This window comes from Eubalaena glacialis, chromosome 2 (assembly GCF_028564815.1).
Source record: "Eubalaena glacialis isolate mEubGla1 chromosome 2, mEubGla1.1.hap2.+ XY, whole genome shotgun sequence".
Taxonomy (NCBI): domain Eukaryota; kingdom Metazoa; phylum Chordata; class Mammalia; order Artiodactyla; family Balaenidae; genus Eubalaena; species Eubalaena glacialis.
In genome coordinates, this window is record NC_083717.1 from 2,894,554 (window position 1) to 2,917,328 (window position 22,775).

Sequence of the window (22,775 nt, forward strand, 5' to 3'; positions counted from 1 at the left end):
CCCGGCCCAGGCACTGACTCCCCCAGTCACCTGGGAAAACAGTTTTCCCTTGAAATAGGGAGAGTGAAACTTAATGGAGAACTTTGCAGAATCTCACTAGTCCGTAAAGTCCTGAAATTCTTTCTTTTCCTGGAAGCTTCGTGTCAGCATGTCAGTAAATGTTCAGCTGCGGAGCCCTAAGAGGGACGGTCCCACTGGATGACCCTTGGAAGAGTTATGTGCAAATGAGTATTGAACAGACATCAAAATGAACGTGGTGCTGCTGTCTGTGGGACCTTGTGGGAGACAGGATTTATGAGGCCCTGGTGACCTCGGGGGTGCAGAGCTGGGGGCTCCTCGCCCCTACAACCAGTCAGTGATCGGTCCTGACCTCCTCAGGGTCCACCTGGATGTCTTCTGGAAGAAGGCTCGAAGCCAGTGAAATGGTGACTTTGAAAGGGGGCTTCCACCAGAGCGGGGCAGGTGGGGTCAGGACATCGGCCGGGGCCCAGAGGTGGCCCTCCGCGTGGTACCAGAAGCCGCGGGAGACAAGTCCGCGTGGACCAGGTCGGGGACGAACACTGCCACCTGGTCTGGACCAGAAGAGGCGCCCTGAGAAGGGGCCCTGAGAAGGCCGTCCCTGATGCAGATTGCCCCTAGGGCAAGCAGCCTCGGGGGGTGCCCACGTAGACCCCGACGTCCAGAGCAGTGCACAGCGCTCTGACTTGTACGGCAGTTCTGCTCACCTGGAAGAGACAGGGACAGAGCAAGCCAGACTTTCTGGAATCGAAGCCCTTTCAGAGCCAAGTCAAAGCCCTAGACTCCTACTCCCTAGGACAAGTGTCCCTGGAGTCTGTCTGTCTGTAATGTGCTCACGTCCTCCGCCTGTGTCCTTCCCGTGGTACAGGGTCAGGAGCCTTTCAACTCAGGGTCTCACAATCTAGGTATGGCTTTGTGCTGACTCTTTTTTTTTTTAGTGTCAGATTTTATTGAAGAATTTCCCTTTAATCGAGGATGTACTAACCTTCTCCCCCGCAAACACACACAATGATTTACATTTAAAAGATAAGGTAGGGACTTCCCTGGTGGCGCAGCGGTTAAGAATCCACCTTCCAATGCAGGGGACACGGGTTCAGTCCCTGGTCAGGGGACCAGATCCCACACACGTGCTGCAACTAAGAGTTCACGTGCCACAACTAAGGAGCCCACCTGCCGCAACTAAGGAGTCCGACTGCCACCACTAAGACCTGGCACAACCAAAATAAATAAATAAATAAATAAAATTAAAAAAAAAAAAAAAGAAAAAGATGAGGTAGAACAACAGAGTGAATGGAAGTGAGACCCAAACATCAGACTGGCCTGTGGTCCAGCTCTGGCCGTGTGACCTTGGACAGTCATGTCGCTGCTTTGCCCCCGGTTCCCACACCTGCAAAATGAGGGCTCGGCTGGGCCATCTCTTCGGGGCCCTCCGGGCTCAAGTCCAGTGGCGCGGCTGCAGCACCTCCTGCTGACGGGCAGGCGAACTGCTCCATCCTCCTCCTTCCAGGAACCTCGGTGAGTTTGGAGGGTCCACGTGGCAGCCCGTCATCCCTAAAGGCCGCCTGTTCTGGCAGAAAGGAACGCAGGGAGACATGCGCTGGGGACCCTGGAGGGATGCTATCTCGTTGGGAGAAATTTCTTTTAAGCTGGCTGCGGCCTACCACAACTAGAGCTCAGCACAGCCTGAGCGGCTTCACAGAGCAGTGCGTACTGAGCGAGCCCTGGCAGCCACCTGCTACACAAACGCCAGAGGCGGGACCCAGGGCTTGAGGACCACAAACTGGGGTGTTCGGGTTTAGCACGAACTCCAGGCATCCATCCCCAGGAGCAGACTCTAGGGATGCAGACCCTAGCTTGGCACAGAGATTCGAGCCTGGGCCCTGCCAGAACGCAGCAGCTGAATCACGGCGTGCTCTGAGAGCGGGCCTTCCTTGTGGGCGCGAGGGGCCCGCCGCGGGTGCTGAGTCCGAGACCATTTCCCCGCGAAGCGTCCGCACGGCTCTTGCTGTCGCAGTTTCTAGCTCCGTGCTCACGGTTCATGTCTCTGAGACAGCGCTGATCGATCGCCGGCGATGTTCTCACCGCCGCGCACGACATCTGTGCCACGGCTGCACCAGCCAATGGAGATTTCTGCCATCATTGGGCGATGACGTGCCGTACTGACGGGGCGGCGCTCTGCTAGTCGGGAGGGAGGGCCTGGCACCATCGGAAATTCCAGGGGTTTTAAGGTTGGCGCGGGGCACGGTTCTAGGGGCCGTGCTGCTGGTCTGGAGTGTGTGAGTATCAACTGGAAACAACTGGGCATGAACGTCAGCAAGGAGAGCTTTGTACAGACGGACCCTCCCACTGCCCCCACAAAATAACCTAAAAGTTATGCTAGCAAAGTGCTCAAAGTCGCAGAGCACATTTCTGGAATGTTCTAGAACTAAGTCCGCTGGTAATGACTAAATTGCCGACAGTTGAGCCAGGCTCCTGGGCTAGAAAATGAAAGTAGGCTCTTTGTGCTAAAGGATTTTCAAGGCTACACAGAGAGAAGGGATGTTGGTTCTGACCCATCCTTCCCTAGCATATTAGCACGTCACAGTGGCTGTTATACTAAAAACCCTAAAACGTTTAGATAAGGAATAAACTCCTGCCATGTACTTGGTGCCCCTAGCTTTCCACAACACTCTCCCTACTAGATTTTCCTATTAGACTTGCCCAAGGCATCCAGGAGAGCAGAGGCGAGGCTCACACACAGCACCTCTGGGCCGGGGCGAGCTTTCTAGAGCTGCACCGGTGTCTGAGGCTCTTGAGACCCCATCTTCCTTCCTCCCTTTCTCCCTTCCCAGGTGTCAGGCCTGCATCCTGGTCTGAAGGCTCTCCTTGCCTCCTCCTGATCCGGCCCTCCCCCGCCACCGCCGCCTTGGCCTTCTAACTCCGTCTGGCCTCGGCCTCCCGGACAGCCCGGCCCAAGAGCAGGGTCAGAGGCGCGAGCAGTCCATCCTGCATCCTGCCTGGAGCGAAGGCGAAGGGGCAGATCAGTCGGGGGCCTCTCAGGAGCAAATCGGCAGACGGTTAAGTCTTGGCTGTGCTCTGAGGAGCTTATTAGACAGTTGGATGAGGTCCTAATGACCCCTGGACCCGGGGCACGGGCTGCCTTTCCCACGCAGCTGTCTTGCATGTTGCCGTCAGGATGAACAGTGGCTGCCGTTTGGTGGGCACGCAGCACACGCGGGGCGTGGTGCTAAGCACGCTTGTAACTGTCACCATCCCCTGTCTTCAGAACAATCCCACTTAGAGAATGAGGAGACGGACTCTGGGTCCCTGTGCAGCGTCACACAGCTAAGCCGCAGCGCAGCGGGCAGGCGAGCCACCCTACATCAGAGCCTCCCTCTTCCTGGTGATTTCATACACCGCTGGGTCTCCCACTCTAAACCCTCCCGTGGGAAATCACGCCTGAACCATCTCTGAAGTCTGCAGCATCCACCCCAGGGCTCTGCACACAGAAGTGCCCAGGCAGTGCCGACATGTCCAGGAGCTTCTTGGGCCTGTCGGGGCCCTGGTAAGGGTCCCCTTTCCAGTGACAGCCCTGGCATCCCCGGACACAGACTGGAGCTGGAGGCGGAAGCAGGGCCTGGTCACCAGGACCTAGGATGGCAGCGACCTGCTGGTCCCGTCCCCTCCCAGGAGTGACCCGCCCGCCACTACTCCACGGCTTCCCTGGCACCGGGGAGCCATAGTCTCCTCCTGCTGCAAAAATAACTTTTTCTTCTCTTTTGAGCACCATGGGGCATCCACTCTGAGTGCCAAGCGAGGCCCTCCGGCCCCCAAAGCCACTGGAAAGCTCAAAGGCAGGAGCCGCATGGAGCGCTTAGGCGCCATCCTCTCCCGGGAAGAAAGCTGGCTTGTTCCAGGCGCACAAAGGCCGGGCGCTGGGCGGCAACGGGCCGTGAATGCTAATGGGCCGGGTGCTTGCCCCACAGCGGGCGGGCTGCCCTCCCCGCCCCCAAGGGCCAGCGCAAGAGTCGCCTGTGCCCTTCACGTGGGGACCCAGGCGAGCATCTGTTGCAGGCAGCGCAGCGTCTAAACATCCGTGCAGACTTGAACCAACAGGTCCTGCTGAAATGTGCTAACCATCTGCTTTTCCTTAGCCGTTTGTGAGCAAATTGTGTTTACTATGTTAATTTATTTGACTGTCAACAACACCGAATGACACAGTTGCGGATAAACAACATCATTATATATCTCATTCTGGCACCCTACCAGAACGTTTTTTTTTTTTTTTAATGCCACAGTAATAAATACATATTGAAATGTTAATTGAGTCCAGGAGCCAACTCACCAGAGTCGGGGAGGCCTTCTCTGGGGGAGGCAGCCTGGGGCGCAGGGGCCGGCAGGACTCACTCTTGGCCAGAAATGCGGGGATCCTCAGAAGCTGCAGGGCTGAGAAAGAGGCTTTCACGCATCTGATTTTTCTTGCCCAAACTTCCCTCCAAAAACTCTCCCATCTTCCAGATGGTCAAGCAAGGGGACCAGAAAGAGCCCTGAGCGGAGAAGGTTTGCCACGTGAGAGTCCTCGTGACTCGCTGGCAGCCGCCCTAAAACCAAAGCAGCCAGGCCAGAGTTGGATCTTTTCGTAATTAAGATCATCTCCCCCGTGCAGAGACCAGTAAACCCCACACTTCCAGAGAAAGGGGAGGAAAAAGAGGAGTGCTGGGCGGGAGATGCAGCAAGAAGATGCATCTCACAACGGACCCAATCAGGGCATCGGCCCGGGACGAACTGGTCTCCCCGGCGGAGCTCACCCCGGGGCTGAAGAATCTGAACGCGGGGTCACGCTGACTCCCGCAGTCCCCCAGTCAGGGAACAGGCAGCAGGAGGCAAATCAGTTTCCTGGGAGGAAAACAGTTTAGGGCCTCAGACAGAGACCAGAGCCGCCTGCTGCTGCGGAAAGGAGCAGGGTTTCTTTCACCGGGCTCACAGGCCTGCAGCAGACTTTGCCTGCACACCCCGATCTGGGGCCGGCCGGTGACAGCCGGCGGGCGGCTCCCCTGCGTAACAGAGCGGAGCTTTGCCTGCTGACCCGTGGAAGCCGAGAGAAATTCCCAGGTGGGATTTTCACGGCATAAATGACCCACCTGATCAAGGGATCTGGTAGCCAGGTGGCTTCCGGGTGTCCTTGCAAATATTTGGTTTCAGAGAATGGGTCACGTCACGAAGCTTGATACCTGGAGGCTGAAAGGGCTGCAGCACTAAGCCCTGTCCCCTTCTTGTCCCCGCAGACAGCCCATAAACACGTGGAGCTCATGTTCACACAGAGGGCTGTTGGTTTACGGGCTGGGGGAGGGGCGGGGAGGACGGTCACAGGCGGGCTGCCTGGGAGTCTCAGTTAAACGGGTCTCAGCTGCCAGGGCTGCAGCAATCACGGAGGGACACCTGGGTCCTGTGAGGCCCCCTGCTCACCCATGAAGTGCGTGCAGGCCCTGTCCCTACGCAGCCTTCCAGAGCCGTCCCTCCCCTCCGCTCAGTCCCACCGCAGGGATGGCCCCGGCCCTTGAAGGGCGGCTGCAGTACTGGCTCTGGCCCTCCCGGACCTCAGGGTGGGCCTCCTGCCTCTTTGCTTTCTCGCCTCTCTAGAAGCCCACTCACCCTTGGGAAAAGGTGACACATTGGTTCACTCTAAAATAGGTGCCTAAACTGCATCTCTTCAAGGGCATTTTCCATTTAATTGAGGGCTCAGCCTCATATGAAAGGAGTGGGTCTGTTATCGTGGGTGCCTGAGTAGAGACAGGAGCAGCTCCTGTTCCCTGCGCTTTAAGCTCCTTCAGGGACAAGACGGGAGGAGGCAGGGGCCATTTCAGCCCCAGGTGGGAGCTCCCCTGGAGTCCTGAACCCATTCTGGGCACCCTTGATCTCTTCAGGCGGTTTGCGCAGCATCCTGGAAAGGGATACGAGGAATCGCTGGGAGGGATGCTGGGCACCAGGTGGCGCTATTGCCCAGGGCCGTCTAGTTGCCCTCAGGGCGGGCGTGGAGAGGGTAACCAGGGAGTGCGGTCTTGGGGGGGCGGGGCTGCTTCTAGTCTGCAGTTCCTAACTCCGTAGTAACTGCAGGGCGGGGCTTAAAGAATGAATCGCGAATTCTTCCACACCATCTTCATCCCCGTTTTGAAAGCCCTGCGATTCTCTGATTCCTGGCGTGATGTGTTGGGACCGGGTCGAGGACAGACTTCTATTGTGGTCCTTGGGGGGTCCGGGGAGGTGGGCAGGACACTGCTCCTTTCGGGTTCAAGCAGAGGGATCCCAGAATGGGTAACTGGGCAGTACGTGCCATCTTTCCAGGAGGGTAAACCCAGCTCCTGGACCCAGCCGGGCCCGCGGCTCCCTGGGCGGATCGCGGCGCATCCCGGGGGCGGAGCTGCGGGCGCAGCTGCGCCCGCGCCCCCATCCCTGGCCTGGAAAAAGCAAAAGCATCTCTTGGTGCTAGGCTTTCTTCACGTAAAGTGACTACCACGTGTCAGAAAGAAACTGCTGCTTTCTGTACAACCGCAGACCACTTCGGAGAACAGGGACTTGGGATCAAAAAGGAAAACGACTTCAAAACAAACTGTTGCTAGCTGGCTTTTTTTTCTTCCCTTTCCCTCTCAATTATTTTTAAGGGGGGGGGGAGGATTAAAAAACAAACAAACAAAAAAAGTAAGTCGGCATCTTCTCACAACTGCAGCTGATTTCCTGTGTAAACGAAAGCCATGTGATATTCCATAAAGGCTTCCAGCTTTAAATGACAGGAAATGAAAACCATCACGGGAAAGGAAAGCTTCGGAGTAAACTCCCAGCGCAGATATCAGTACGGCGACAGATCAGGGGGATGGCTGCTCATGGGGGCCGGGGACAGCGCCCCCTGCCTCCCCGCAAGCGCTTCTTCTGCGGGAGAAAGGGGGCGGCGGCGATCACACCCCGGCGCTGCGCCCGGCAGCTGGGCTTTCAGTGACGGAGCGAGCTGGGAAGAGTAGTCTTTTCTTTCTGCACGCCTCACCGGGGTCAGGTCGTGACCCCGCCACGGCGTTCAGTAGGCGGTGCCATCCATATGCATGAAGGCTAATTAACTCTGAAAGGCCCGGCGGGCTGGGCCCTCCCCGCCGCGCAGGGGTGGGGTGGGCGCGGGGCCCCAGCGTCTCCCCCGAAGCCCGGCCCGCGCAGCCCCTCCCGCGCCGGCCGAGTGCGCACGTGTGCGCAGGGAGCGCGCATCTCCGCGACGCGGGGACCGGCGGGGCCTGGGAGTTAGGCGCGTCGTTCGTCGCCAGCCTAGCAACACGTGCTGCCTTATCCAGAGAGCTCCCGCCTGGCCCTGCGCCCCGGGCCCAAAGTGCACAAGGGATGCTCATGCGAAAGGGCGTTTCAGGTTCAGGGGGCCAGGGCTCTAGTCCCAACCCCGGCTGCCTGGGGGAGCGAGCGTGGGTAAGTCACACACACACACACACACACACACACACACACACACACACGGGTTCCCTGCGTTTGCTCTGCTCTGACAGGCTGCTCGGCTGGAAAATCAGTCGGGCACGTTTCACTGACGATAAATCCCCAGAGGTCTCTCCAGCTGCCATATTTTCCCTAGCTCCCAGTACTTTTAGGTTTCCCAGTTCAGGGCAAGCCAGCAGGTGCCTTGGCTTCCATGAGGAGGCAATCTGTGGGGTGACCTTTTCTACTTCTTCCTTTATCAGTTAAGACTCTTCAAGTTTAGATTTTACAGACTACCTTGAACTAGCTTATGCAAACTAGAGAAAGTTTATCTTACGGGTAGAGGGTTTGCTAGTGGACCCACAACCTAGGATGCACCAGGCTCAGAAAGTTTCTAGTTTCTCCTTCACTCACCTTTTCTTCTCTATTTCTGCTGCTTTTTGTTCGACTGGCTTCCTCTAGGCCTCTTTCTCAGTCTACCTGGCACATAAGACGGTCCGTTCAACAGGTGGGCTCAGGGCAGCCCAGGTGAGGCTGCATTTCCTGCTTTCAGGCACAAAGTCTCCGATTGGCCCCGCTTAGATCACATGCCCAGCCCTGGTCCAATCCGCTGTGAGGGCTCAGTCACATGCTACAAACATGGCTGCCATGGGCCCACCCGCGGGGGGTAGGGGAGACTTCAGGAGTGGGAGGGGCCAGACGTGCCAAAGGGCATCTACTGCGCTAACTCAAAGGCTGATTTTAACCAGGCGTAGGGTAATTTCCTCATGGATGGCTCTCTGGGCTCCTGACCCAGCGCTAGCTTCGCCTTACAATAAAGAGGAGGGCAGGATTCCTTACGTTCAGGGGCGCCAGGAAGAACATGCCTGACTTCCCTCCGCGTCAGGCAGGGAGTTAGGTGTGAAGTCACAGGCGCGGGGCAAGACCACAGCGGAGGAGAAGCCGACTTTCTCAGGGGGACTTCTGTGGCCTGGGCCCGAGGAAGGGTGGGGATTGCCGGGGGAGGAGAGTGGAGCCCAGTGCCTCCTGGCCGGAGGGAAGCTTGCCCGCGGGTGTGACTGTCTCTCGCATCAGACTTCTTGAGGGCAGACCAGGTAGGGAGGTGAAACACTCAGCGCTCTTGGTCATAAAAAATAAATCTACCTTGACTAGTTCAGCAGCAAATGGATTTCTTAAGTGTATTAGTCAGGAGGGGCTAACCCTAACACAACACTCAAATCAAAGCGGCTTAACACAATAAGAGGCTTATTTTGAGGCACAGTCCAGTCAGGGAGGATTCAAGGGCCCGGGCTCCTTTACTTCTCCTGGCTCCACCATCTTCTAGGGACCTCGTGTCTTCCACTGGGTCTCTCCCCCATCCTGGGAGCTAAGAGCATGGAGGACTGCACGGGGGTGGGGTGAGGGGGGGTTAGGGACCAGGCATGGAAGTCCTTCATTTCTGCCCACATTCCATTAGTTAGAGCACAGTCATGTGGCCACACGCAGAAGCCAGGAAGCCTGGAAAAGGCAGTCCAGCAGCCCAGCTCCGTGTGTGCCCAAGGACTAAGAGAAAATGACTCAGGCGAGCATCTAGCCATTCTCTCAGGTGATGTTAGAACATGCAGCGTCACGGACGGGTGCGGGTAAGAGCTGAGGCTGGACTTCCAGGAGCGTTCCCAAATCCCGGCCTCAGGCTCCAAGAATAGACTTCGGTGGCCTCTGCACTCAGAGCCACTAATGCCAGAGACCTGCCTGGGTGCACATGCCACCTCTGCTAGCACTAATGAAACTTCCGGTCCCAGGGCTTGACCTTGCAGTGTCTGGGAAACAGCTGCCACCACTGAAAGCCGGATGTCTCTGCCATCACCCAAAACACTTCTAAGAAAGTATGGAGGCCCCAGGAGGAGCTCCCTCCTCCCCACCCTCACCTTGTTTCCCTCCAGGTTATTCACTTCCAAGTTCAGGTTTTGAATGGGACCATTTGAGGGGTCAAGACTTTATCCTTCCTACAGGGAAGACTGCGAATTCGAGTTCTGACCTTTATTCTGAGAAGGCAGGACTCATTGTGAGCTTTTCATGCCAGAGGGAGATAGAGAGTAATAAACATGACAGATTTCCACCATCCGGGGCGAGTGGGGAGGGGGAACTTCTGGCCATTGCAACTCTGCCTGGACCTAGATAACATGGTTGGGAGGAATTAGACATTATTTTCAAGCAGTTCCAAAATCAGAAGGGCCAAGTGGCAGAAACATAGGTTCTTGGAGTTGGGAAAAATGTTAGCGGTTACCTGTCTTCAACTTAATGCTGAATCCCTCTCCCAAAACTGCCCTGTGATCACCAGCCCCAGTGAAATATTCACAGTGACAGGTGACTCAGTACTGCCCTACAGGACAGCCCTTTGGATTACTTTTTGTTCCTAGAAGAACAAAAAGTATTTTTTTTAATATAAATTTATTTATTTACTTTTGTCTGCGTTGGGCCTTCGTTGCTGCACGTGGGCTTTCTCTAGTTGTGGCGAGCAGGGGCTGCTCTTCGTTGCGGTGCGCGGGCTTCTCATTGCGGTGGCTTCTCTTGTTGTGAAGCACAGGCTCTAGGCGTGCAGGCTTCAGTAGTTGCGGCGCATGGGCTCGGTAGTTGTGGCTCGCGGGCTCTAGAGCGCAGGCTCAGTTGTTGTGGCGCACAGATTTAGTTGCTCCATGGCATGTGGGATCTTCCTGGACCAGGGCTCGAACCTGTGTCCCCTGCATTGGCAGGCGGATTCTTAACCACTGCACTACCAGGGAAGTCCTAGAAGGTTCTTTTTTAAGGGAAGCAGAAATCTTACTTTCTATTACTTCCACCCCGGGCTCCAGTTCTGCTCTGGGACGCCACATGGGACAAATCTATCCTCCATACATATGACACTTTTTATGCTCCAACCTCCTGTCCTTTTAAAAAACAAAAACAAAAAAACAAACTCTTCTCCAGGCTGAACAGCCCTCCTTCTCTCCATTCCATTCCTCATTTGGTGATCTTCTCGAGAGAGACTTGTGGGCAGAAGGTCGGAAGGACATATCCCCAAAGGCAGTGCTGTACACTTCACTACTTCTTACAACTGTCTCAGAGAGATGCACACACATTCCAATTTGACTGATGGAAAAACCAAGGTCCTGAGCAATCTGGCAATAGAAGAAATCCAGGGTCCAGATCAAGACTTGAAACCACAGTCCAAGTTCCACCAATGTCCCTCCCACGAGGTTCCATCCTCCCTGGGTCCATCCAAGGGCCACCTCTCTATGTGCTGGGTCCCTGGGACTGTGCAGATTCCCAAGCCCGGGGAGGTCTGGCCTAGAGATGCTCCGATGGCCCGACTGTGGGGCTGTCACCTTGGTACCTTGCAACAGTTACTGCAAACAAAGACATAGACATAGAAACAAGTCCTCCTATAACAGCCTCTGACCACATTCCCCTGAATGTGTAGTATGATGACTTAGGAAGAAAAAAAAAAACTCATTTACCCTGACATTTTCTGTTAGGAAGAAGAAAAACATTTCTGTTATCTTTCTGAAACCACTGCCTGTCACCTCTGATGCGCTCAGCCTAACGGGTCCCCACGAGAAAGGAAGGAGCCTGTTATTAGCAGAATCACCAGTGATTGTACAGAGCTGCTCTGGAAATGATGCTTTAATAGACAGACATCGTGGGCAAGTTCAAATGTGGATGTTTCGCAGGCTGCCTCAACCATCCAGATCCTGGACTCCAATTATGGTGAATGCCCCAAATTCTGGATCCGTTGCTGTATCCATCTATTTTCCCACTGTTTTCATGATTATAAAGGAAACAGACGTTTATTGCAAAATATCTGGAAAAGACATGCATATATATATTTAAAAATTAAAATGTCCAGGAATAACCACGGCTAACAATTTAGTGCCTTTCGTCTGGGTTTTTACACATATATCGGTATATAATGAGGTTAACGTCATGCTACAGATCCAGTTTTGTAGGCTTTTTCCTCATCTAATATTGTATGGTGAGCATTTTGCCATATGGATTTGTTGAGAATATGGCTTGAAGGCTGAACCACGTGCCTTCTTTCACTGGCTTGTTCCTCAGTCAGGAAACATGGAGTGTGCCAGGCGCTGTCCCAGGCTTTGGGGACACAATTTTCAGCGAGACAGCCAGCCCGGCCCTTGGGGGGACTCACCACCTGGTGGGGGAGAAGAAAGGTGGGGATCCAGTCGTTGCCAAGGTGGTGAGCGTGGTGGGAAAGGACAGAGCATCACCCCGCGTGTACCGGGCGTCCTCGGTGGGCAGGGTGTGGCTCTGAGGAAGTCCTGCTCCGGCCCAGCTGTGAACGGGTGAATTTGGGAAGTGGTCAGATCCCTAAGGGAAGAGGTGGAAACGACAGAACTTGGCCGAGGACTGGATGTGAGGAAGGAACAAAGGGTGATGTCAAGGTCCCTTGCTTGGGCGCCAGGCGGGTGGCCCATGACCCACCTCCTGGTGCAGGAGCTTCAGGCAGTCTGTGCTTTTCCTTCTCTGTCTACTAGCAGTGCTGCAGGGAGCATCCTTAAACACACGTCTGTGGGCACCTCTCTGCTGTGTCCTCAGGGGAAAGGAGGCACTGGGTCACGTGGTGGAACGGTTTTTCAGGATTTGATGTGTCTTATCGTTACCTTCCAGAGAGACGTCCCCACCAGTAGGGATGAGGGGCTCCGGCTGGGCCCCTCATCCTCATCAGCCGTAACGGTTACCGTGGTGACAACAGAGGGACGTGTGTGGTCCTCCCCACGTGGCAGGCTCTGTCCTCAGCACCTCACATACTTTTACTTATTAAAGCCTCACACCCCAGCTCTGAAGTCGATGCTGTCAGGCCCTCATCCCAGAGGGGCTGAAGGAGGGACAGAGGTTCCCTCACCTGGCCGCTGTCACCGAGCACGTGAGCAGGGAGGGGAACACCTCATGCCGGGCGGCCTGACGCCAGAGCCTGTGCTCTCAACACCAGAGCAGCACTTTGTTTAATGTGGCCAATTGCATATTTCTTAAAAAACTGTATTTCTTTGAACACTAGTCAATCTGAGTACCCCGCCAGTTACCTTTCTCTAGTTGCCGCCCAAGGCCTGGCCCTGGTGGCCGGGGTGGGGGGCCTTCTCTGGGTGTCCCTCGAGCTCGGGCGCCCCGGAGCCCCTGTCCTAATTCCCAGCCCCGGCCCCTGCGCACTGAGCGGCCTCCCCGGGCCTTGCGGGGCCCTCCTTCTTCTGGCATCCTTCTTCCTGTTCTTCTATATACAGACTCTGTGAGCCTTTGCAGGTCAGAGGCTTCCCTGTACTGAAGAGTTGGCATCTTGCTTGAACACAAGCAAACGCGGCAGCCGGTAGGAAACAGTAAGTATGGTCGTTCCCCCTTATCCACGGTTTCACCTTCCGAGGCTTTAGTTACCCGCGGTCAACCGTGGTCCGAAAATATTAAATGATTAACAATGTTGGGTTCGTTTCAGGTGTACGACTAACACAACATTGTTAATCAACTATGCTCCAATATAAAATAAAAATTTTTTTAAATTTTATAAAAGAAAATATTAAATGGATAATTCCAGAAATAAACAAGTCATATGTTTTAAGTCGCATGCCATTCTGAGGAGTGTGATGAAGTCTCGCTGAGGTTGCTATGATCTGTGTTCACAACAAACCTCCTGTTGATGACGTTGTGAAGAAGGAAGAGAGAATCCGTGCCGGTTCTGCTGTTGCACCTCAAAGTGCAAAAGTTACGGTCACCGTGGGTGATAAATGCTTAGTTTAGATGGAGAAGGCATGACATTTTTACAATAAGATGTTGTATTATTCTAATTGTTCTATTTTATTTTTAGCTATATTTGTTCATCTCTGTGCGTATTTATACATTAAACTTCATCGTAGTGGGTAAGTATAGGAAAAAGCATAGTGTCTATGGAGTTGAGTACTATCCATGGTTTCAGGCCTCCACTGGGGGTCATGGACCGTATCCCCAGTGGATCAAGGGGGACCAGTGTAAAACCCACACAGGACCAAGAACCCACATTCTCAGGAGGCATCCTTGTTCCACCTGGGGTCCCAGGAAAGCCTGGGAGGGGACCCTATGCTGCAGTGTGGTGTCCTGGAAAGTCCCTTCCTAAGTGGTGACTTCCAAGGGGGTGCGGTGGCCGGCCCCAGGGAGGGGCAGTCTCTGATGTCCCGGGGGACACAGCGGGCGCTGTCCCGCTCCTGGAGGGTCTCTCCGGGAGGGGCTCTGTCATGTCCACCTCAGCTGGGGTGGGGGGAGGGAAGCCCAGGCCAGAACAGGAAGTACAGTTGTAAATGGAGTGAATCTTTTTATTTTACCAGAACCAGATGTATAAAAGTACCAGGAAAAAAGGAAGCCAAAGGTTAACAAAACAGACTACTGCCATCCAGAACAATGAAGTTATACGGCCATGAATGTCGAGGGCGCGGTTTACGAGGTGCAATTCTGGGCTGGACGCCCCGGGCCCGACAGGAGGGCTGGGCGCCCAGCACTTCCCGGGGAAACCCCTGGGTGCCTGGGTCTCCCACCCTGGCCATCTGCAGTTTGGAAGTGGATCTGTGCCTTGGATTCTCTGCCGTCAGCCTTGTCTCATCTGTGACCTCAGTCCCACCGTTGTCTAAGTGCCCAAGTAGTGACCTTCACTAGCACTTAGCTGCCACATCTGCTGGATGGCAGTCCTGCGACTCAGACTGACGCACGCTGAGACCTGGGTGTGCTCACCTCGATGTGTGAATGTGCACACAGGCCACACGTGTCTTCAGAGCATCGCCCTCTCCTCTGCTCCAAACCCCCCAGTGATTCCCACCCACTCCCTTCCTCCCAGTAAAAGCAGGTGGCGCTCCGATGGCCCTCAGGCGCCCCGAGGTGGGACCCCGCCACCCCTCTGGCTCACTCCCCAGCTCCCCGCCAGCCACTTCTCCACCAGGTCAGCTCACTCCCACCGCAGCCTTTGCACTGGCTATTCCTCTCCTGGAAAGCATCTCCAGATATCCACACGTCTCCCTGCCTCCAAGTCTCTGCCCAGGTGTCACCTGTCGACCAAGTAGCTGTGACGGTGGAGCACGTGGTGCAAGGGGAAGGGGGTCTTCTGGCACCTCAGCCAGAGACACTAAGAATATTCCTGCTTAGAGGGTGCCCTTGTGGCCTTGGATCCCGAGGACAGGATTGTAGCAGAACCTGCAAGGGCCCGGGAGGTCCAAGGTGAGCTTCCCAAGTCACTTATTAAGTGGGTGCCTCAAACCTGAGCCGTCCGAGTCACAGGTGGCTTTTCCAATATGACGTGTGTTGCTCTGTGCGTCCTGTAGCATCATTTCATCTCAAAGCAAAGGAAAGCACGTGACACTGTGGCCGATGGAGCCAACAACTTAGCACAGAATCCCGTAAGGCAGGAAGGTGGGAGGGCTGGGGCCTCCACACAGTGAGCTCAGAGCCCAGCCCTACCCTCCAGGGAGACGGGGCGCGTGGGCAGGTAGCCCAAGGAGAGGCAGCACCCACGCACCTGTCCACCCCCTCCTGCGGCTCGGCTCTTGATATCTTACAGATTCCAGAATGAGCTACAGAGGGGCTTGTTTTAGAGCCAAGCAGGGCTATTTTATAGCAGATTTTCTTGTTGAAGAATTTGCAAACTGGGGCTTCCCTGGTGGCGCAGGGGTTAAGAATCCGCCTGCCAATGCAGGGGACATGGGTTCAAGCCCTGGCCCAGGAAGATCCCACATGCCATGGAGCAACTAAGCCTGTGCGCCACAACTGCTGAGCCTGCGCTCTAGAGCCTGTGAGCCACAACTATTGAGCCTGTGCTCTAGAGCCCGAGAGCCACAACTACTAAGCCCGCAGCCACAACTACTGAGCCTGTGCTCTAGAGCCCGTGTGCCACAGCTACTGAGCCTGTGCTCTAGAGCCCGAAAGCCACAACTACTGAGCCCGCACACCACAACTACTGAGCCTGTGCTCTAGAGCCCGTGCGCCACAGCTACTGAGCCTGTGCTCTAGAGCCCGTGCGCCACAGCTACGGAGCCTGCGCTCTACAGCCCGAGAACCACAGCTACGGAGCCTGTGCTCTAGAGCCCGCGCGCCACAGCTGCTGAGCCTGCGCTCTAGAGCCCGCGCGCCACAGCTGCTGAGCCTGCGCTCTAGAGCCCGCGCGCCACAGCTGCTGAGCCTGCGCTCTAGAGCCCGCGCGCCACAGCTGCTGAGCCTGCGCTCTAGAGCCCGCGAGCCACAGCTGCTGAGCCTGCGCTCTAGAGCCCGTGCGCCACAGCTACGGAGCCTGCGCTCTAGAGCCCGAGAGCCACAGCTACTGAGCCTGCGCTCTAGAGCCCGTGAGCCACAACTACTGAGCCTGTGCTCTAGAGCCCGCGAGCCACAACTACTGAGCCTGTGCACCTACAGCCCGTGCTCCGCAACAAGAGAAGCCACCGCAATGAGAAGCCCGCGCACCACAGCAAAGAGTAGCCCCTCTCGCCGCAACTAGAGAAAGCCCGTGCGCAGCAACGAAGACCCAACGCGGCCATAAATAAATAAATAAATTTATTAAAAAAAATTTGCAAGCTGTGTTTGACTCCCTGTCTACCTCTCCCCTCCCCCCACCACCATCAGCTGCCCAGCCCGGCTGGCCAGGTCCCCTGGGAGTTCTCAGAGGTACCTGTGGTCCCTCGGAGGCAGGCCTGCTGGGCAGAGGGAGGCTGGATGATTCACAGCTGCTGTGTGCAAAGCCCTGTGGAGGGGAGGGACTTAGATGCAGGCGGGAGGGAGGCCTGGGGACCACTAGGTACTAGGCTCTGTCCTCAAGACAGCAGGAAGCCGGCAGGCATCTCTCCGAGCACACACGTCCATCCGGAGCCTGCTCCCTGCACCCCTCAGCCCGACCTTCCGAGACAAACCGAGGCCCTACGCACACCCTGAGCGGGGCTGGAGGTGATGCTGTTCATTTGATGTATCTCTGGACACAGAGCCCGGATGAGAAGACGGAACAGATTCTAAGAACTCGGACGGGAAAATCCGTATTGCAAACCACCGTACTTAGTCTGGCTTCACGAGAGCTGTTTATTCCACGAGCCGCAGCGTGTTCGTCACTCTCGTTCTCCTCGAAGTGCACAGATGAATTAGGGAACTTCCGCCCCTTCTGGCTATGAAGAAAGGATAGGAGAGAATGGAACGCACGAGAATCCCGGAAAATAATTGATCCAGGCAGCGGCTTTGGTCGCTACATCTGACGACTCACCACATTTGGTAACATTAAGCGGCGGTCCCCCCCCCCGGGCCAGAGGAGAAGAGAGTCATCTGTCACCCAGAAGCCAAAGGTCTCTGGAGAGCGTCAGCGTGCTCAGGCGTCAGCTGGGAGCTGGGCAGACGACCGCGGTGGGGGCCGGAGGCAGAATGGGGGGTTTCTGCCCGCAGGGGTGGTCCTCAGAAATGCAGGAGTGTAAACTGAACGTCCCCTAGAAGTTCAGACGACAGCGTAATCACCTGCCCCGCAGAGACTGGGAACGGGGGCCGCACAGCTCGCCCGCCTCTTCTGTGCCCGGCACTGCACCCGTCGGTGGGTTTAACTGTGAACGGATAAGGCACGTTGTGATCCCATTTTGCAGTTCAAGGTTCCGGAAGCCGGGGGAGGTTCAGTAACTGGCATGACAATGGCAGGTCCGAATCCCAGCCCTCTGACCCCAGACCCACTTCCCTGTCCCTGCCCACTACACGCTGCGGGGGGAGGGGAGGAAGAAGAGATTTCAGGATGGAGACACAGCATCAAGGGAGGAGGGAGATAAGGGGGCCTCTGGCAAAGAGAGGACACCTGGGACGTCACCTTCCTAGTGACGGGGGTCCCAACCCCAGAAAAAGCCAACTCCCCAGGTTGGCACACACCAGCCTTGAGTGTCAGTTACATCTTGTCGTGACTGTATTTCTCAGCCCCTCTGGAGTGAGGGGGGAGACAGAGGCCAGAGGAGACACTTTGAGCCAGTGTCCCTGGGGGTTTGGAAGAAGGGTGACGAAAGAAATACCTGAAGTCCATAAAAACAACACATTTTTCTAGATCTAGGGATATTCTGGACTGTTCCTCAGAGGCCAGGACAGAAGTGCCCTTGTTTGAAATTCATAATTTACCACTTTGTCATTTCAATCACATCATCTCCAAAAAAAAAGAGAGAGGGTCTTCTTTAGAGCCTAAACATTAAAAAGTCTTCACTAAAATTTAAACCTGAAAACAGTATTTTTCTGAGTATTATGGACTGTGCCATCAATAATAGAACAACTGCTTTTAGCTCCTTGGCATTTCAACCCATTTCATCAGGCAGCCAGGTAAAACCGTATTTGCCTATTTTTTTAACTTTGTTGTTATTTTACATCAGATGGCAATGATTTCCATTTGAATGATTCTCTTTTTCCCGTATGTGGAAAGAACTTGAAAAAATTAACAGGGTAACTTGTAACAAGGCCTGCTCTGGTGTCTCCCTTACAGACATTTCAACTTGTCGGTCTCAAGGCAAAGGTTTGTGACGCTGTAGAGAGACAGCCCTGCCCTCTTACAGCCCCTTGGAAAGAAGCCCCACCACACACACTGTCCTCTAGCCACCAAACTAAGTGGCTCAGAAACAAAATTTCTGAATTTCCCTCCCATGCTGCCATCTTGGTCTGAAGTCCCACAAAGCTTCCTTTAAAGCAAGTTAGTGGTCTCTCTCTTCTCCCTTCTCTCATCCACACAGCTGCCAGCAGGTCAGGGCAGAGTGTTCTCCACTTGTTCCTCCTGTCTACATAAAGCCCTGTAGCCTTCAAGGTCCTCTTAGCACTGGGAGGCGTGAACCCCCCTCTCTCTCTCAAACACACCAGGCATTGTCATGCCATGTGCTGTATTTATGCTGACCCTTCAGCCTAGAGTGTCTCCTTCTCTGGTTAAAAAATCATACTCGAGACCCAAATGAAATTGGACCTCCCAGTTCTCCTAGTTGGAATGGATCACACTTTCCTCTTTGATCCCACAGTATTTGATGCCTCCATTATAGCATTTGTTTCACTTTGGTTTTTGTATCTGCTTAAATCCCTTGGGCTACAACATATGCTTCTTAATGGCAGATGTCATCCCTTTATATCTTGTGGATATTGATTGGGTGTTTCTGTGTACAAGTCATGCAACTTGACACTGTGAGAATCTCATGTGATAAGGCATGGACCTTTACTTTGAGAAGTGTGAAGTCCATACTTTCAACATGTGTGCTGGGAACAGATCCAATATCTTAAGTATAACAAGAGCTCTTACAAATCAATAAGAAAAGAGTGAATATCCCTATAGGAAACGAAGGTAATTTCAGACACTGCTGCTGAGAGTATTCATCGTCACCACTTTTCTGGAGGGCATTTTGACAATACACATTTAAAATATGTATAAACTTTTGTTCAGTAATTCCACACTAAGGAGCTTCACCTAAGGAAGCAGTTAGGACAGGCATGAAGATTAAATACCATTGTGCTTAACATCATTATGTTCAAGACAGGGTGATTTGTAATACTAAAAAAATGGAAATAGCACATCCATAGGATAGAATTTTTGCAAAAGTAAAAATTATGTTTTTGAAAAGTATTTAATGCACAGAAAAACATCAAGGATAAAATATGAAAAAAGGAGAGTATACATAAAAACCTGCTTCAATACCAAAATGTATCTCTAAGAAGTGGTATTTTAGGTTTTTAAAATTTGGGTCCTCTAAATTTTCAACAATGATTATATGTCTATTTTAAAACCACAAAAAAAAATTTTTTTTGAAAGAAGAATATTAAGTCGAAAAGGAGACATAAGGCAAATACAGAAAGGCCCAGGGCTGAGATCCAGCCAGTATACACCAGTACACACCAATATGTTCAGTGCAGCTGCAACGGCCAGTGGCCATTTGTTTGGTTGGGGCCCCCCATACTGGTCATTAAAAATATTTAGTGTCACCCATGCAAATAACCATGATAAGTTTCTTAAAGCCCAGACAAAGTGCTTTTAAAAATGACATTCAATGAAAAGAATTACTTGCTCTAAAACCATTAAAAAAGGGAATGAAATACACCATCATATGCTATAGACTTTTGGAATCACTGAGCTTAATAGCTGGAAAGAATCTTAAAGATCAGCAAGGCCACAGATGGCGAAAATGTGGTTCAGAAGTATTCACCCACTGTCCCAAGGTCCAAGAGGTAGGGTGGTGTGATGGCTTGAATTATATCCCTCCCACACTCCCCTCAAAATCCATATGTTGAAGTCCTAACCCCCAGTTCCACAGAACATGACCTTCTTTGGAAATAGGGTCATTGTAGATGTAATTGGTTAAATGTAGATGAGGTCATGAGGGTGGGCCCTAATCCAATATGGCTGGTGTCCTTAAAAGGGGGAAACTTGGACCCAGACATGCACATAGGGAGAACACCATGCAAACACGAAGGCAGAGATGGGGGTGATGCTTCTATAAGCCAAGGATTATAGCCAAGGATTGGCTAAAGATTGCCAGCAAATCACCAGAAAAATAGGACCAGCACCTTTATTGCAGGCATTTGGCTGTTCTTCTTACATTCCTCTTCCAGGCCCAGATGTCTGAGGCCGGAATGCTGGGTCTGGAACTTCCAATGAAATCCAGATTATGTGTTTTTTTTGAATTTTATTGAAGTATAGTTGATTTACAATGTTGTGTTCATTTCTTCTGTACAGCAAAGTGACTCAGTTTTACACATATATATATATTCTTTTCATATTCTTTTCCATGATGGTTCATCACAGGATATTGAATATAGTTTCCTGTGTTATACAGTAGGACCTTGTTGTTGATCCATCCTATATGTACTAGTTTGCATCTGCTAATCCCAAACTCCCACTCCATCCCTCCCCCACCCTCCCTCCCCCTTGGCAACCACAAATCTATTCTCTATGTCTGTGACTCTGTTTTTGTTTTGTAGATATATTGATTTGTGTCTTATTTTAGATTCCACATATTCTGTATTGAATCCTCTTACCACCAGGGCAAAGAAAGGAGCTATGAGGGATGGGGTCTGTCTTGATAGAGCTCATCCTCTGATTAGGAAACAAGACACACTCCCAGGACGATAGGCAGCAGCGATCCACTGTGTGTGGGATCTCACCACCCATGAAACACAGGGAGGGGTAGTCCCAGCCACGGAGGCCTCCTGCCCCGTCTGGTCTCGCAACGCTGTGTCCCATGATCAAAACCACCCCGGACTCAGAAGCAGCTGGGAGCTCAGAAGGTCAGGGTGGTGACGGGGCTCGTGCCTAAGGCCCACCCTAGGGTGTGAACTCTTTAGGACAAAACAAGACGAAAGCAGCAGGGAAGCCCCTAGGACCCACTTTCTTTAACTAGAAGTTAGGCAGGAAAACAAGAGACCAGTGAGGCCTGGACTTCTGGTTTTCAGCCCCTGGGCTGACCTGGCCGGCCCCATTCCCACCGAGGCCAGACTCCCGGAGCCCCTAGCCCAGGCCCAGCCCTGCCCGAATCACCCAGAGAACCAGCCTCCGGGGGCCCACCAGGACTCCGGCCAAGTGTTCCATGACCCGCAGAACTTGGAGAACAGAGTATTTCCACAAAGCAGTTTTAAATCCAAACAACTGACTCTTCTGGAAACCATTGCCTCAAGCTGCAGGAGGCAAGGAAAAAAAAAAAAAAAAAAAAGAACAACCCGCAAATTAAAGTCCATAATACATTTTGTACATAGTTTGTGGTTTCAGAGTCACTTTAATCTTTCTCCCCCCTAAACTCTTCCAAAGATCTGTGCATCGGCTGAGCCAAAACACGGTTGCACTTCTAAGCAGAAACCTTGTAAAACTAGACTCTGGACTGTGTCCCTCACAGGCTTGTAACATCTCCAAGAGCAAAGAGTGACACGATACACTGAAACAGGTCCAAGGAACCATCCCTATGCTTTGTGTCAAAGAGCTGCTTTATTAAAGTCTTAGGACCGTGTGTCAGGCCGGCTGGAGGCTTGTTTGCTTTCTTGCTGCGGAGCCCAGGTCGGCACAGTCGAGCGCATCAGCCCCATCGTCCTGGGGGCTGCAGTGTGTCTGCCCAGGGTCCCCAGCCCCTCCGCCACCGCCGAGCAAAGCCCATGGGTGCTTTGGCACGGCTAGGCAGGTGGCACTACGGAGGGTGGCTGTGAGGGGGAGACTCAGGGGAGCCCCCACGCTCAGCGCCCTGCATCTCCCTGCTAGACAGACCCCAGGACCCCAGCATTTGCTGGATCCGTCCAGCCCCGCAGGCCAGGCCTGTGGCTCCACTGCCCCTGATGGCAGAGAGCGCCCGTTCTGTTTGTTTTTTCAAAGTCTCCATTTCAAACCAAGCATTGTGAACACAACCTTGTAAATCAGCTAGACTTCAATAAAATTTAAAAACCAAAGGAGCAGGGAACTGTATTCAATACCCTGTGACAAACCATAATGGAAAAGAATATGAAAAAGAATATATATGTATGACTGAGTCACTTTGCGGCACAGGAGAAATTAACATAACATTGTAAGTCAACTAGACTTTGATAAAATTTTAAAAAAAGAAAAGAATTGTGTCTCTAGGCTTGGCCTTCGTTCCCTCTCTTTCCTGAGGAAGCCTGGGACCCAGGGCCCAGGACAGTCTAGCAAAGGAAGCTGTCGGACAAGGAAAAGCGTAGTTAATCTAACTACTTAGCATCCTCATCTAATCTAAGAGTGTTCACACTTCAGCAGGTGTGAAAACACGAAGAGTGCCAGAGGGAATCTGCTCTCACCGTAGTGAGAGCGCCCGGCCTTGGAGTCGGACGGCCCGGGTTAAAGCCTGACCGGTCAGCTTGCCGCCCTCACGCCAGGTGGGTGGGAGCCCGTCCCAGGGCCGCCGCGGGGGCCAGGGAGATGGGTGGGCACTCAGCGTCGTGGAAGCATCTGTCTGCGCTTTCCTCATCACTCTGGTCTCCCCTGACGGGACCCCTGTGAGTTCTATTTCCCGGCGTCTCCCACCCTGAGTGCCACAGGACGCGGGCTTGGGCTTTCCCCACCCATCTGAGCAGACACACTGCACAGTCACACCCAGGAGTGGCTCCCAACGAAGCGGCGTCACCGCTAGCACCTCCGACCTGAGGTTAAGCCTGGGAGGAATCGGAAACAGGTGTTTGCCGAGGGACCCTCGTCACCCCAGGGACCCTCGTCACCCCAGGGAGGGTCTCAGAGGCGGAGCACAGCCCCACAGCCTGCAGGGGGAAACGGGCGGCCCCAGAGCCGTGGGCGGCCGTGGCGGTGGGGGGCATGCTCTCCTCCGCCTACCCACCCCCTCCATCCGGACCGGGTCCACATCCTCACCTTGGAATCAACGATC

At 53.6% G+C, this 22,775-nt stretch overlaps 1 protein-coding gene across 8 annotated transcripts in view; it reads right to left on the reverse strand.

Annotated features, from left to right (window-relative positions):
• Positions 1 to 15,967: 15,967 nt before the first annotated feature.
• The window catches only part of ZNF438 (zinc finger protein 438), a 215,847-nt gene continuing 209,039 nt past the window's right edge, over positions 15,968 to 22,775 (reverse strand). For 5 of the 8 annotated variants that reach the window (XR_009698874.1, XR_009698873.1, XR_009698876.1 and 2 more), the window contains 2 exons: positions 22,760 to 22,775; positions 15,968 to 17,006 (listed from right to left, as the gene is read on the reverse strand). The exon at positions 22,760 to 22,775 is cut by the window's right edge and continues 110 nt beyond it. The gene's annotated coding sequence lies outside the window, so the exon portion shown is untranslated. Of the gene's footprint in view, positions 17,007 to 22,425; positions 22,549 to 22,759 lie in introns of those variants that run through there. The other 3 variants (XR_009698872.1, XR_009698878.1, XR_009698877.1) reach the window with 3 other exon arrangements.